The sequence below is a fragment of the Myotis lucifugus genome, unplaced genomic scaffold, assembly GCF_000147115.1.
Source record: "Myotis lucifugus unplaced genomic scaffold, Myoluc2.0 scaffold_291, whole genome shotgun sequence".
In the NCBI taxonomy this organism is placed as follows: Eukaryota; Metazoa; Chordata; class Mammalia; order Chiroptera; family Vespertilionidae; genus Myotis; species Myotis lucifugus.
In genome coordinates this window covers 909,674-925,205 of record NW_005871339.1, presented here as the reverse complement: position 1 = coordinate 925,205, position 15,532 = coordinate 909,674, and the positions used below count along the sequence as shown (strand labels likewise).

Here is a 15,532-nt window from a genome sequence, read left to right as displayed (position 1 = left end):
AAGAACCGCGCATGCACCCAACACTGTATAGGCGACTGGATTTCTTTTTTTTTTTTTTTTTTTGCGATTGGATTTCTATGTTCCCTGCTGGTCCTTGTCGACTAGCTTCCCCAGCCCATGGCCACCAGCAGGTAGCTGTGGTGGGTGGCAGTGGTGCCCCACGGTAGCCACGTGTGGAAGGGTCTGCACATTCTAGTGGAGTCTCCAGGCACTTTGTGGGCAGAGGGCACTACGTGGGACAAGCAGGACGTACCAGAAGCAAAACGCTCCCACACGGAAGGACACGTGTAGGTGAAAGGGTTCACCATCCCCACGCCCAGACCCTACTGTTACGTACAACATGATGCTTTCCACACCCGCTCACGTCCCAGAAATGTAACCACCGTGAGAAGACGGGGGGCTGCACCTGTTTCTTTCGGAGCTAATCCAGGAGCCACCACCAGCTCTGCCGCGTGGCTCCGCCATCACCCAGCACCCGGCTCCACCTGCCTTCACAGGTGTCCGTCACAGTGGCTCCTTTGAGAGCAGTGGTGCCTGAGATTTTACATGGTGACCCAAACATTATTTTAGAATGAATTCCTAATTTCTCTTTTATTACACTCAGGCAGTATAGCGCTTTTTAAAATTACATGGTTATACATGTATAAAGCAGTATCTTCTATGAATTTCAGAATAAAAAGGGGAGTTACTGAGTAACTGTTAGAAAAAGAATGCTGTGGGGGCCATGAGAAACACTGAGAGGGCTTCGAAGTTCAACAGGAGTCCAGGCCCCCTTGGCCCCCCTCCGAATGTGCACAGTTGGGTAAACACCACAGGAACGCCACAGTCCACCCCAAGGTGCCCCAACCTCGGGGACACTCTCACGTGTGAAGACACAGAAACAGCTTCAATCTTGTTAAGGAATAAGCAAGGCAAGAGCGGCATCTGTGCCCGACACTGAGCAGGAGGCCGCATGCCTACAGTGCCCCCGCCAGACCTGCCCGAGGGTCCGGAGAGAGCTCGATGGCATGTCATGGGGCTATGGCGACGAGGGCGTCAACTAGCAAATGTGGCTTTTAGCCAAAAAAATTCATGTTTATTTACTTTATTTTAAGCCACCTTGAAAAAGGAAAAGCATATATATCAGACTACTTGTTGCCAAAATTAGCTCATTTTGTGAAAAACAAGAAGAAACACAAGCCCTCTATTGTGCAGTCACGTGTTAGTGCGCAGTCAGGAGACCTGACTCAGAACGCGGTGACGGCTTAGCTGCAGCCCTCTCCTTTGCTTTCTCAGCATGCGCTTCGGATAGCTCCTCTGGCCTGATTTTTTTTTCCTATGGCTTTAAGGACAATTTGTTTGTGCAAAAGATTATAAATGCTTCATTTCTCCAATGCATGTTTACACTAAATAAAAATACTTGCTCTTCCACATAAGCAGCATCACTCACGCAATCGTTCGCACCTGCAGCCTGTGACAGGTAGGTGGTCACTACCACACTTCGCTCCACAGCACTAGGCACAGGTCCCCTTCCGACCCCGCCAGCCCAGGGGTTACAGAGAACCCGATTTCATATCACGATCAAATAAAAGAAGATCTGTGACTGAAGATAAACTCCACTCAGAGGCACAAGCCACGGGCAAAGTCACCTCAACACCGCCCTCCACCCCCCCTCCCCGCCCCCTCTCAGCTCTTATGCCTGGGTGCCAAAGAAAGGCATCAGCTGAGGATCAAGCAGAACCTCCGGTACACGTCTCCCTGGGAACCAGTTACCCTACATTCCTGACCTTTCCTGACTCAGAAATGACCAGCGGGCCTTTCCAGGCACAAACCCAACCCAGTGGTCAGACATGGGTGCATCTTCACTCCCCAAATATGTGTCTCAACTTCTCTCAAAAGCAGATGCTGAATCTCATAATAGTCACCAAAAATAAGAAGTAAAGAAATTTTATCCTAATCACCTCAAAGAAAATTATTTATGGTAAAAGGCTGAAGGCGGCACCAAGCCTTACACGGTGCCCTGAGGCCAGAGGCGGCTCCAGGTCCCAGAGTCTCTGAGGGCAGCGGGGCTCCAGCCTGCAGGGGCCGCGGGGACTAGTGGGGATCGCAGAGGGATCCCTGGCAACAACCACCTCTGCTGGGAGTGACTCAAGAAAGCCCACGTGAGAAGGCGCGATCGCTTTACATCAAACAGAAGTCATTTTTACAGGCGAATGTTGGCAACGGCTGCAGGTTCTGACCTACCTCGGAGTGAGTTCAGTTCCTGTGTCGGCTCTGATCCTGGGGCCAGGCCTCCGTCAGTGCGTGTCGGACTGAGGTCATCGGAACATGCGCTTGGCCAGGTTTCTTCAGCCGCTTCTCAAGGTCTCCACGCCCAACTGGAGAGACTTCACTCTGTGTAATAAAAAGGTTCAATTGTTTACATGAATGTAACTCAATCTTAGATACTTCTTCACCCTTTCAGATGTGAGCTCTGATAATAAATACTCAATTAAAAATCTTCTTCCTGAATACAAGTTTAAATTATTTTTAATGTGTTCTTATGGTTTTTTAAAGCGGATACACAATTATCGATCAGGCCTTCATCCCACCTGCCAGGGCAGGCAGACGCACAGGGAATACCCACAATCCATTTCTGCTCCCAACACACTAGAGCCAACGGGCACCAAGCCACAGGCCGAGGAATGTGCCACGGGCACTGCCTGTGTGAGCTTCCCTCCTGCAAGGTGAGCGTGTGTGAGTGCAGACAGAACCGCGCAGGCCCAGGCGGCTCCCGCCCCCTGCTGCCCAGGCCAAGGAGCCACAGGCCCTCCACGCACAGGCACAAGGCTGTGAATCGAGGTCTGCATGTCATTCCCTCTCTGCGTAAGAATGGTTTCAACCTGCAAGTTATGAAAGAGAACGTTTCCACACACTAATACACTTCCAAACCCATATAAGTAAAATTATATTTTCTTTTTTAAAGACAAACTGACATCCAAATGAAAGGAAGTCCTGGGGCAGACCTGTGTGCTAACCTGGAAGGCAGGAACCAGCAGGTCCCTCGGTGGGCCCTGGAGACTGAGGCTGGAGTGCAGACGAGGTGGGTCTGAGTGGGCAGGAGCTCCTACTGTGCAGACAGTCCAGCCACCAGGACGTCCCCCCAGGCCACCCGGGCTCCTGCCACAACTACCAGTCCTCGTGGGTGAGAACTGACTGCTTTCCAAGACCTTCCCCACCTCCCAGCTGTGACTGCTTGGACTCACCCCACTAGGACCATACCAGCAGTGATGGGACTAAGGAGTTGCTATGCAATTAACCACATGAAAACCGACAAGGGCTACAGCCATCCGCAGTGGGCAAGAGCTAACACTGCAGGTGCAGAGGGTGGCAAGAGTGTGAGAAAAGTCAGGACAGGGCAGGCTTTGTCTTCCTTGCAAAAGAGGAGAGGGAAGGTGGGGAGGAAGGGCACGAAGCTGTGGTCTGGGGACAGGAAGCAAGTCCGTCACAAGGCCGAGAGCTAGATCCTGCTCCTTCTCAATGCCTGGATCCGCAGGTGAAACGGGCAGGAAGTGCGGCCACGTGAAAATCTGAAAGGGGGAACCGGAGGTATCGGGTGGGACGAACAGAAAGGCCCACTGCTGTGCAGTTCTGTGACTCCAGCTCCTGACACGCTGGGGCGGGCAACCCAGCCCCACGCCTTTCCGGAGTCTTCTCCTGCTGGGTGCTCTCGAGCTCCGGGCAGCCCGCTTGAAAATAGTGCAACCCCCACTTACCAAGCCGAGGGGCTTCCACAACAAATTCCCATCTGACTACCTCCTAACACAGGAAATCCAAATGCCACACCATGCTGGTAAAATAGGGGCTGTGTAAGCTGCAGCACGCCCGCACTAACAGCAAGTACAGAACTAGTTGTACTAAAATAAGCGTGTCACTCAGCGCTGGATGGATTGGCTGTGCTGGTAATAATCACACTGATTAAATGAAGCAATTGTGTTTCCTTCTAAAGTGATATTTATCATTATAAGTTAATTAGATTGGAAATTAAGGCTTCACTCTGCCAAAAAATAAGTACTCTCATTTTCTACCTTGTAGCTGCATAAATCGATTACACGAGTTAAACAAAGATTTCAACGGAGCAGACTCTGATGTTTAGAGACACCAATTATTCCAAGATGCAGAGGCTTGATATGCTCAAGACAAGTGGACGACAGTAAATAGCCAATTGATTGAAGGATGCTTAGACAAAGACGCTTTCTCTCCAATCTCTCACAGTGGCTTCCAAGTGCTTAATTACTCCTAAGGATGGGTACCCACCACGAAAGGATGGAAGCCAGCGGCACCAGCGAGCAGTGCGAATGGGCCAGGGTCACTGAGCCTGGGGAGCAGGAAGGTAGAGGGACGGCCCTCGGCTGAGATGCCTGGTGAGAGGGAGGGTGGAAGGCCTCTTGGGAGAAGGCATCACGGACAAACGTATAAGAAAGAAAACCCAGTCTGTTTTCAGAAAGGCAGCTCTGAGGGCTCTGTGGGCAATGGTCAGAGGGCTGAGACCAGAGGCTGGGAAGACATCTGGGGCCAGAGGGAGGGCAGAGACTGGAAAAATCAGGTACGTATCTCGTATCTCGGAGGTGTGAGGGGCGGGACTTGGTGACTGACAGTCCAGGTGGAGGAATGAACCAAGCCTGGGTGCCTCTGAGGATCCAGGCTCCGTGAAGGGCTGGATAGAATTTGACAACCAACATGATAAAATCGAGAGAAGAAATGGTAGAAGAGGGCAGTTTTCAGTTGTTCTGACTACTGTTACTTCAACTTGGACAATGACAAACCTTCCCTGGCAAACTGGAGGAACACCGGGAGAAGTCAGCAGGGGGCAGTGAGAGCCCAACGGTGCCCACCTGAAATTCTAGACCCAACAGACATCTCTTCACAGTGACAGCAAGTGAAGATGTTTTCAAACAAGTAACAGCCGAGAACCTGCCAGCAGTGACTCTCACTAGGAGAAATCCTAAAAGGCACAGGAGAAGAAATGCGCTATCTTGGAGAGAAAATCAGACAAAAAGAATAAAGAAAAGAGCAAGTGGCGTGTGGGAACAGAGACCTCCCACTGCTCAGAGAGAAAAGGGAGGGAGCACCTCCTAACCCTTGTGGTGAGACCAGGATCGCCTTTGGAGCACGCCTGTCACCGACGCTGCAGGAGTTAAACACCAGTGGTCAACTTCTCTTAGGAACAGAGACATCACAAGTTCAATATGTATACACCGAGGATGCGCAGTTGGCTGCACATTTGGAAATACATCAACAGTGGCGTTTCCATTCAAGAGTCCTTTAACTTAGACTCCTCAATACTTCAAGTTGGTTATTTCCTAAATCTCCATTTGTACAATGTACCTGACACTCTTCTTAAAAAAATACATTCAAGAAATAACTAAAAAGAGGGGGTGGGGAGTAAAGAAGCTGATAAAATGAAATGTGTTTGCCAACCATGAAAACAAAGACCAAGCACATGAAGTCGCTACACCTCCCTTCCTCTGGGGGAGGAAAGGCAACTGAGCTTAGCAGGAGCACCAGAGCCAGGACAGCGGGACACGGTGTCCTCAGGAGATTGGTGTGCCCACCCTGAGGGCCAGGAGTACAGCCACAGGAAAGGGAAGTGGGGGACACCGGGCCTCTGCAGGCTTTCTGGGCTTGTTGTCCGGATGGGAAGACCGCCGGGTGAGTGCCAAGGGAGAGAAACAGCGGCTTCCCAGCTGTACCAGAGCAGGCACCGAGGGGTCACAGTCCATGCAAATTATACACAAAATGGTGTTTATATGCCTGGGGCATCTTCCTAGTGAAAGGTACGGAGCTTTAATCAGATGCTCAGTGCATGCTGGCTTAGCAGAGAAGTCCAAAGCCAGCCCTCCCCAGGGCTGTGAACTAACCCCAAGCCCAGTCCTTTCTCTGGCGCTTAACCAATAAAATTGCACAGCCTTTCTTTTCCCAATACAACCCTGGCTAGTCAATGGAAACCTGTAAAGTGAATTATTGAGGGGCCCTAAAATTCAGAATTCATCACCTACATGTGGGGTGTTACTAGGGTTGACAGAGGTCTAATTCAGTCCCAAGGAGTGTTGCTTCCGCGCTCGGCAGCAGAGCCACCCCACGGCACACCTGCATGGAGGCCACGTGCTCGGCTGCAGAGCCACCCCACAGCACACCTGCACGGAGAGGCCACGTGCTCGGCCACAGAGCCACCCCACAGCACACCTGCACGAGAGAGGCCACATGCTCGGCTGCAGAGCCACCCCACAGCACACCTGCACGGGGAGGGCACGTGTATGCATCCATATAACCATAACTCGGCCACAGAGACACCCCACGGCACACCTATACGGAGAGGCCACATGGGCGGGGGGGAAAAAAGGACACTTATGTAATACCCTTTGTAATACTTTTAGCAAAAAATAAAAACACCACACCTGCAAGGAGGCCACGTGCCCGCAGCTTCCCAAAGACAGTTCCTTCTCAATGATTGCTTTAGCTTATCGTGCATTTCAACAGCCACCACTCATTTGTATAATTATACTGTTAGTTTTGTTTCATCGTTTCACATTAGTTTAATAGGGATTGTCTGTGTGTACAGTGATGAAAATTTCACCCTCATGTGAACTGTGACTTTTTTAAAAACAAAACTTAACAGCATCATAAGTCATCCTCAACCTTACTACAAAACAGATGCCCAGATCCCCACCCCCACTTCTGTGAGGTCACCATTCTGTTTACTGTCAAAGAGCCTACTCACAGTATGTGTCATTTAACTAACTTGCAACACACTATCAATGTAAGGGTAGCAAAACTACCCAGCTCTTTTTAAGTGTATGGAGTGCTCTGACATCATATAAAATGAAGTCCCATAAAGGATTTGTACATGCTGCTGAGAAATTTATTGGAACTGGTTCATTTAATGTCTTCCCAATTGTTTGATAATGTTGAGCGGTTTTCCCACTGGAAAGAAAGAACAACATGGTTAGAGATGTTCAAGGTACAGAATCCTGTGGCTAAGAGCGCTTTAAAAAGGCTTTAATGGAAAATGGTGATAAAGTATATATCTTCTTTCTTTTCTTCCCAAGAACCCATCAAAGTGGCAGAAAAGGTCATTTTTGGCAGTGAATGAATGATAACAGTGCTGCAAAATTACAAAGGGGACTGAGCAGCAGACAAAGGCGCTGGCCTGCGTGGCTGAGGCATAAAGCAGATGACATCAGGGTGACCTGAGGAGCAGTGGAAACGGCAGTGCTGGATTGGAGCGGGGGGAGGGGGGGGGGAGGGGAGAGTTTCCCCAAGAACAGGGGCCATGACAGGACTTCTAGGCTGAAACTTGAGAACGAACTCTCCGAGACAGTCGGAGGTTTTTCCAGGGGGGATCTCAGCATGGTCTCTGGGGCCTGGATGAGAAGTAGATCAGGCGAAGGGTCATTCCTAATGAAACCATCAGCCACAGGAGGGAGAGGACAAAGCAGAGAGATGTGCCTGTGAAAGAAAAGGATCGAGCTGGCATCTGACTTCTCGTGGACTCCGGAAAATCATAGAGAAAGCTTTCTGAGTTCCCAGGGAAAATTACAGGGTCCTGAAATTCTAGACCCAGTTAAATTATCAATTAAGCATGGGGATAAAATGCCTGCATGCCTGACCATTGCGTGAGAAGACCAAGAAGTCTGTGAGCCACACACTCCATGAAGAAGGGGTTAAGGAGGTGCTCCAGCAAAACAAAAACAGAATCCAAGAAACAGACACGGTGGGACATGAGGCACGGTGGGACATGAGGCACGGTGGGACATGAGACACGGTAGGACATGAGGCACGGTGGACATGAGACACAGTGGGACATGAGACACAGTGGGACATGAGGCACGGTGGGACAGGAGGCACGGTGGGACATGAGGCATGGTGGACATGAGGCACGGTGGACAGGAGGCACGGTGGACATGAGACACGGTGGGACATGAGGCACGGTAGGACATGAGACACGGTGGGACATGAGACATGGTGGGACATGAGACACGGTGGACATGAGGCACGGTGGGACATGAGGCACGGTGGGACACGAGGCACGGTGGGAGCCGGAGCAAGTGGAAGCTGCGGAGAAACCTGAACAGAAACTGAGAGGTCCTAGTCTGACAACCTCTTTTCCTGGGTAAGGTTCTGTGACACAGAAGTACACATTCTGCCTCCTCCAGTCATACTACTTGGTTCTGCAGTGAAATACATTTATATTATCATGACACTATAAATATTACATTCCACGTGTTAACATTTTTAAACTAAAGCTATAAAAAAAAGCGCAGAAAGCCTACTGATAGATGGGACACAGACTACAAATGTTTCCGACCTTGTCGATATAAATCTCAAAATATAACTCACAAAGACCAAGAGCTGGAGAGGCAGTATTTCTCAAGTCCCCACACAAGCTAACAAACAGAAGTGTGACTTGAAGTTATGGTGACGACGACAAGAAGAATGGAGACCAAGGGGGAGAAATACGGACTGGAAACTGTCTGTCGGGGAGAGGAGAAAAGAGAGGGGGTCTTTACCTTAGCTTACACTCCCTGATGGGCCAGCGTATGGCGTACACCATGTCTGACATTACCTCCGGCAGCTACTTTAAATAGTGGAATTAAGCCCTAGATGGTTTGGCTCAATGGATAGAGCATCAGCCTGCAGACTGAAGGGTCCTGGGTTCGATTCCAGTCAAGGGCACATGCCCGGTTGTGGGCTTGATCCCCATTGGGGGGCGTGCAGAAGGCATCCAATCAATGATTCTCTCTCATCATTGGTGTTTCTCTCTCTCCCTGTCCCTTCCTCTCTGAAATCAATAAAAATAAATAAATAAAACAAATAAATAAATAAATAGTGGAATTAAGGGGTGTCTTCATCCAGTGGGGACTTTTTAGTAACTGAAGGGTGTCCACAGGACAGACTAAGATACACTCATTATAACCAGTAAGGTGGTTATTCAATTACATTCGTCATATAAAATCAGAATTTTATTTTGTTAATCCTCACCCGAGGATATTTTTTTCACATTGATTTTTAGAGAGAGTGGAATGGAGGGGGAAAGACAGGGAGGGAGAAACATCGACGTGAGAGGGACACATCGATTGGTTGCCTCCCGCATGCACCCTGACTGGGGCCTGGGATCGAGCCTGCAACTGAGGTATGTGCCCTTGGCCTGAATCGAACCTGCGACCCTTCAGTCTGTGGGCCAGCACTCTATCCACTGAGCCAAACCAGCCAGGGCCACAGAGCTTTAATGGGTGACAAGGGACACCGCGACCATCACTCACTGTCTCCTGACCACCAACAGATGAGATCATTTAAAAAAAAAACAACAAACCCAAACCAGTGTTTTTGCATTTTGGGGATGAAGGAATAGAATTAAGTTCAAAATACTGTTTGTCCTCAGATGTGACCTGATAAATGACGTTTCCTTCCCATGATTGTTCTTGTTTTATCTGTGTGTCTGATCTCAAAGGCTGTCAGCCTTGTAAGGGTAGGAACCAAGAAAACCTCCAAGTGTTCTCAGGGCCGAGCCACCGTCTAAAAAAACGTGCCTAACAGGTCACCTCTGGTGATCTGGAGGCCATGTCTCCTGATCCCAATATTGACCAAAAAAACACTGTATGTCACCACTGTGCTCGATCATAGTTCTCTTCAACTTATAAAAGAATTCTGGTACTTCTACAGGTATTTAAAGTGCTTTCAACTAACTATCAATCGTCCTAAATGTGATGTGTGTATATGACTGACTAATCATAACAGTGGATTGCTTACAAAAGTAAAAGCCAATGTGACTTGCAATTTGAAATCTTTGGAAAATGTATGAAGTGGCTAAGCTAAGCCGTTCTTTGCACATGTCAAGGAAGGGCTGACTGGGTTGTAACTGTGTTCAATGGTGAGGAGTTCAATTCACAGTGACTGATGTTAAGGAACTGCAGGAACTCAGCTGCCCCTGCAGGCAGAGCCCTCTGAGTCAGCGCGGTCCTAGACAGATCTGACTGTCTTGGGCACTTCCCTGACAGAATGAGGGGAACAGTCTTAAGACAAAGTTCTGCAGGCATTTGCCCCTCTCAGCACCCACTAAAGCAGTGATTCTCAACCTGTGGGTCACGACCCCTTTGGCGGTCGAAGGACCCTTTCACAGGGGTCGCCTAAGACCATCCTGCATATCAGATCTTTATATTACGATTCATAACAGTAGCAACATTACAGTTATGAAGTAGCAACGAAAATAATTTTATGGTTGGGTCACAACATGAGGAACTGTATTTGAAGGGCCGGAAAGTTGAGAACCACTGCACTAAAGGGAGACAAGGTGCCCTGGCAGGGCTCAGCTGGTTGGAATGCTGTCCAAAGGGTTTGATTCCGGTGAGGGCACATACCTAGGTTTCGGAACCCAGTCGGGGGCCACACAGGAGGCAACTAATCGATGTTTCTCTCACATTGATATTTCTCTCGCGCTCTCTCCTTTCCTCTCTCTCAAAATAATAAACATATCCTCAGGTGAGGATAAAAAAATAAAAGAGTAGACAAGGGAAGAGCTGAGGGCAAGATGAATGATTCACATTCTACAAAATATTTTAAGTTTTATCATCACATTTTCCTCTCCCATATAGCCCCAGGGAAGGCATTCAAGCAAGGCCAGTGCTAGGTTCCCCTTTCCACAGGTGAATAACCTGAACACAGTCAAAAGGTGAGGTGTGAAACACTTAGACGTTCTGCTTCCAAGGCCGCCCATCTTCCCACGGCCCAGCGGCCCCCTCTCCGCAGCCGCAGGGGACACGCACATGCCCCCGTAGGCCCCTCTGGATTGTGGCTCAGGGACACTCTTGGCCCCTTACAACTCACAGTTCATCCTTCACTCTCCCAGGGACGCTCTCAGACTGGGGTCGTAACCCTGGGGTCATGACCCGGGCTGCCCAGGACAGCCAGTTCACCACGTGGTCCAGCAGCAATTACTAATCACAGGCCCTTTCACTCTAAAAAATGTCCCCATTAAAGCAGTAAATTGCATGTCACCTACTTTAACACAGCCTGTGCCCCTGAACTGGAGGGAGAGAGGGTCTGCAGAGGCTGCGGCTCATCTTTCCCACCTCACACCAGCCTGACCCGCCAGAGGAATGGGGGCCACCCACGACCCGCCTCCTTATTTCCGCCCGGCTGCATTAGAACAGAATCTCCCATCTTATGAGCAGCTCTTCACTGGGACAAACAGGGAGAGTAGAGCTGGATTCCCAGCCCAAGGCCCAGGCCCCGGCCCAGATGCCAGGAGCCGGAGGAGAGGAGCCTGTGGGAGTCCCCAGGGCACAGCAGGAAGAGGCTACCAAAAGCCTCCACGCGTCTCCAGGGAACTTGCCACACGTGGAGAACTTGCCATAACTAAGGTTATGAAGTATTTATGCCTTTTTAAACAAAATAAAACAGGTAACTCCAGAAAAGACACCCGAGGTAGAATTCAGAGATGAGCCAATTTCTTTAACTTATAAGGGGGTTTAAAAAGCAAAAAGGGTTTAAAAAAGCAAAAAGATGTAGACATGGCATAAGCTGTGGCAGAGAGCATTGTCCCATACCCATTTTCTTCCCTGCGACCGAGGTTTTAGCTGGGCACTTTAAGAAGCGCTTCCAAAGAGGAAGTCCAAGTGGTCAGTAAGTGTATAGGCAGTGCTCGATCGCTAGCAGTCGGGGAAATAAAATTGAACTGCAGGGTAACACCGTGAGCACCCACAGAATGGCCAGGGGTAGGAAGACAATCGGTACCCGTGTTGAGGGTGCCCGGAGCATCTGCCCGCCGAGGTCTAGCACTGCCCACTGGCGTGGAGATACACCTCCTGTGGCCCACCCTGCAAAGGCCTGCACTTTTTTATACAAAAATGTGTATCTGAATGGTCATGGCAGTTTTACTCATAATTACCCCCAAATACCTAAATATCCATCAGTGGATTGAATAAATACATGATGTGGTCAAACAGTGGAATATTACAGAGCAGTAACATAAACTCCAACCCCACAGGGAGCCTCACAGATATAATGTCGAACAAAAGAAAACAGATACAAGAACGCACTCTTAGAATGCGTATATATACAGTTCAAACAAAGGAGCAGGCAGGCAGACCCACTCCAGCTGCGCCACAGGCAGGGGCTCGGATGGCAAACGAGTGGGCTCCACCCCCCTGCCCCTGTGAGGGGTTCCTGACAGCAGTGCCATTTCCAGCCTGGGTGGAGGTCCCGCAGAAGTTGGCTCTGTGCTGAGTCACTGAGCTGCACAGCGATGTCCGTGCGCTTCCCTGTGTGCGATGCTTCTCGAGAATGGTTAATACACTAGTGTTCAGAAGTCACTGCTGCTGAGCTGGAAGAGGAACGAGTAAGAGCAGGAGGGACCTGACGAGACATTCGCATCGCCACCTCCAGGGGGCGCCATGTCTCAAGACGCTCATTGGGGACAGAGTTCTCCGCACAGGAGCTTCTGGAAGAACAAAACCAGAAGTGCCTGGCTTGCTGTTGTGAATGAGGCAGGATAGGAATCTGCTGTCATTAAAACCACCCATGAGATTTGATTTAATATGCGTATTTATTGCCTTTTAAAATAATGGCAAAAGTGAATTACCTATTCAGAGTAAATGAACCCTGATAGCAACTGCAACTAGAAACGTTACAGGTGCAATAAATGCTAGCACCCCCTGGACTATGAGACTCTCCAAAGGGACAACAGGTGCTCACATACACCTGAATTATTCCTCACACAGCCATGGGTGAGCAGTTTACTCTCCTAGAAATGAAAATAGATCTATCAGTGACAAGTATTTAGTCCAGTTACTGAAGAAAAAACACACAAATAGTAAACAAGCCCTCCCCACTCTTGCGTCATCTGGCTCTCCAACAAAACGCTCTGCACACGCGCTCTGCCCTACGTCCCTCTGTTTTGGAAACCGGCCGAGCTGTCAGGGAAACACACCATTACTTGGGGAAGATATGTACTGTTTTCCAAAACTGCTGAAAAAGGAATTAATAGTTATTTCATAGAATAAACAGATGGACATTTTAAAGTTTGTTTCATGAATGGAAAATGCCAGCCACGCACCCTGAGGTTAATCCCACCTCTCCCAGAGTCTGTTACTGAAAGTGGCTTCTTGTCAAGGAGGAAAATTACGCAGAAAAAAGAATCTCACATTTTCTTCTCAAAATCTGGATGAGAAAAGGTCAAGTAAAAATAAATACAAAGCAAACTGACTAATTTGAGCTTCTCCCTGCACTAGCTAATAGAGCAGAAAGTTAAAAATAAGAGCGGTCTGGGCTGTTCAGAAAAAGGGTGCTGAGTAGAAATATATGCTCACATTTGACTTCCAAGAGACTAGTTATAACTGTGCACAGCCACCCTCAGCTTTCCACTAAATATCTATAAAGACAGGAAAATAGAGAAACTGCTCACAGCACATCTGGAAATTACATAGTGACCGACTACTTCATACATGGCACGGCCTACTGGAATTCCAAAGAAAACGTCAGGAGTAAACAAACTATTTTTGCTTAAGCTAGTTTGAGTTGGCTATTCTGTCACTTATCCCAAAAACATATTAAAAGTTATCCCGAAACACTGGTCTTCACAGCGAATCTGGAAACAACCAAAAGGTTGTTTCAGGTTAAAAATACCGTGTTCACCCACCGACGCTTCACCAGTGTGTACACGCCAGGAGGGAGCCCCGTCCAGTAGGGAGCAGGAGTGCGGTCTTCACATGTGTGCACACATGCCCATGCCCACACCTGCATGCATACACACGTGCACAGTGGGAGCTGCGCAGTCCGTGACTCACATGTGAACTCCAGAGCCCATGTGACTGGCCAGTTCCAGCGAGAGCTGTGCCAGCTCAGCAGCTGCCCGGTCTTCCTGCCCCAGCTCACTCAGCTGTAAGCCAGCACGGGAGACCAGCAATGCCCAGTCCCTGTGGCTGAAGAGTGAATGGGATCGCAGGTAGAAAGTGCACTGTGAACCCTCAAGTGTCACCCTGTGTGCCCAGCTGCATGTATGCATGCGTGAGGTTACCACCCCAAGATGGCTACAGAGGTTATCTGACCGCCGAGATGACTTCTGTTTTCCTTTTCTTGTGTCTATTGTCTGAATTTTTTACACTGACACACAGTTTCATAACAGAAAGAGAGAGGTGTGAGAAGTGATGCCACATGCAGGAAAGGTAGGAGGGGAGCCAAGGAGCCGCGCACCACCCTGCCCAGGACCTGTGCTCCTGCCTTCCATCGGAGCACCAACAACCTGCTGCTGTCCCTCCCACAGCCACCACTGTGGCCATGCAGGTGACCAGGGCTCAAGGCTCAAGATGCTTCGCCCTGTCCAGGGCAGCCCCTGGCGGCAGGATGAGCACCACACGGGGCGGGGTGTCTATTAAATGGTGTAAGAGCCACAGTGGAGGGAGGAGAAAGGTGGTGCTTGCCAATCAGGCCCCTAATACTTCTCAAAGACGGGCTTTCTCTTACACAGAAATATTCCTGATGGGCCTGGTCAGCAGAGGAGAGGCTGGGGGCAATCAGGAAAGGGGGCTGAGTGCATGGAGCTCAATGGGGAGAAGGGGATCTGGTAGTCAAAGTGAGCAAACCTTAAGCCAGCGGTTCTCAACCTGTGGGTCACGACCCCTTTGGCGGTCGAACGACCCTTTCACAGGGGTCGCCTAAGACCATCCTGCATATCAGATATTTGCATTACGAGTCATAACAGTAGCAACATTACAGTTATGAAGTAGCAACAAAAATAATTTTATGGTTGGGTCACAACATGAGGAACTGTATTTAAAGGGCCAGAAGGTTGAGAACCACTGCCTTATGCATCAGACCCCGCTGAGGGCTGGGCATTGACCACACCTGGTGTCGTCTCATCGGGCAGGACTGCTGTGACCTGCCTGAGGCAAAGGTGCCCTCCTCCCCCGCGTAAGTGAGAACCGAGGTCTTAGGAGCCCACTGGCACCAGTAGGACTGACACTGGGCCTCCTGTCCAGCCATCATCAGCGAGTGAGCAGTTCCCAGCCAGGAAGGGGACCTGGGCCTGGCCCCTGTGCTGCCCCCCAGAGCCCAGGAAGCCTGGCAGCAGCACCAACACTCGTTCCGCTTCATCGTTCCCTGTGCTATTGCCATCTCTGTGCAGAAGCCATCCAAGCAGGGGAAAGATCGCATGCTCTTCAGTCCACATAAGAGCCATAAAATTCGTTTTTAAATCAAATCAACAAGTCAGCCTTTAATAGAACCCAGGAGCAGAGAACACAGTGTACTGTCAGCAGAGGGTGTCTGCTGTGAGGTGGCGGCTGGGGGCCAGGCCTGTGGCTCAGGAACGGAAGGTTCTGGCACAGTCCTGAGCATGAAGTTGGCCCTGCGGGCGGCTCTGCTGTCTCCATCTCGTCTGTGTGTTTCCTCATCCCCATCTGACTTCTTCGGTTCAAATTCCAGAGACAGACTCAAGCGAGGAGGCCAATGCTCTCCATGCTGTGTGCATGGCTCAAGTTCTGCCGAGGGCAGGCCGGCCGCTGACCCAGCCCGTGGA

General features: G+C 49.7%; 1 protein-coding gene across 2 annotated transcripts in view; it reads right to left on the bottom strand.

The window, feature by feature from the left end:
* The window catches only part of ADARB1 (adenosine deaminase, RNA specific B1), a 59,821-nt gene extending 57,449 nt beyond the window's left edge, over positions 1–2,372 (bottom strand). For both annotated transcript variants that reach the window (XM_023763530.1, XM_023763531.1), the window contains exon 1: positions 2,224–2,372. The gene's annotated coding sequence lies outside the window, so the exon portion shown is untranslated. The remainder of the gene's footprint in view (positions 1–2,223) is intronic.
* Positions 2,373–15,532: the final 13,160 nt, after the last annotated feature.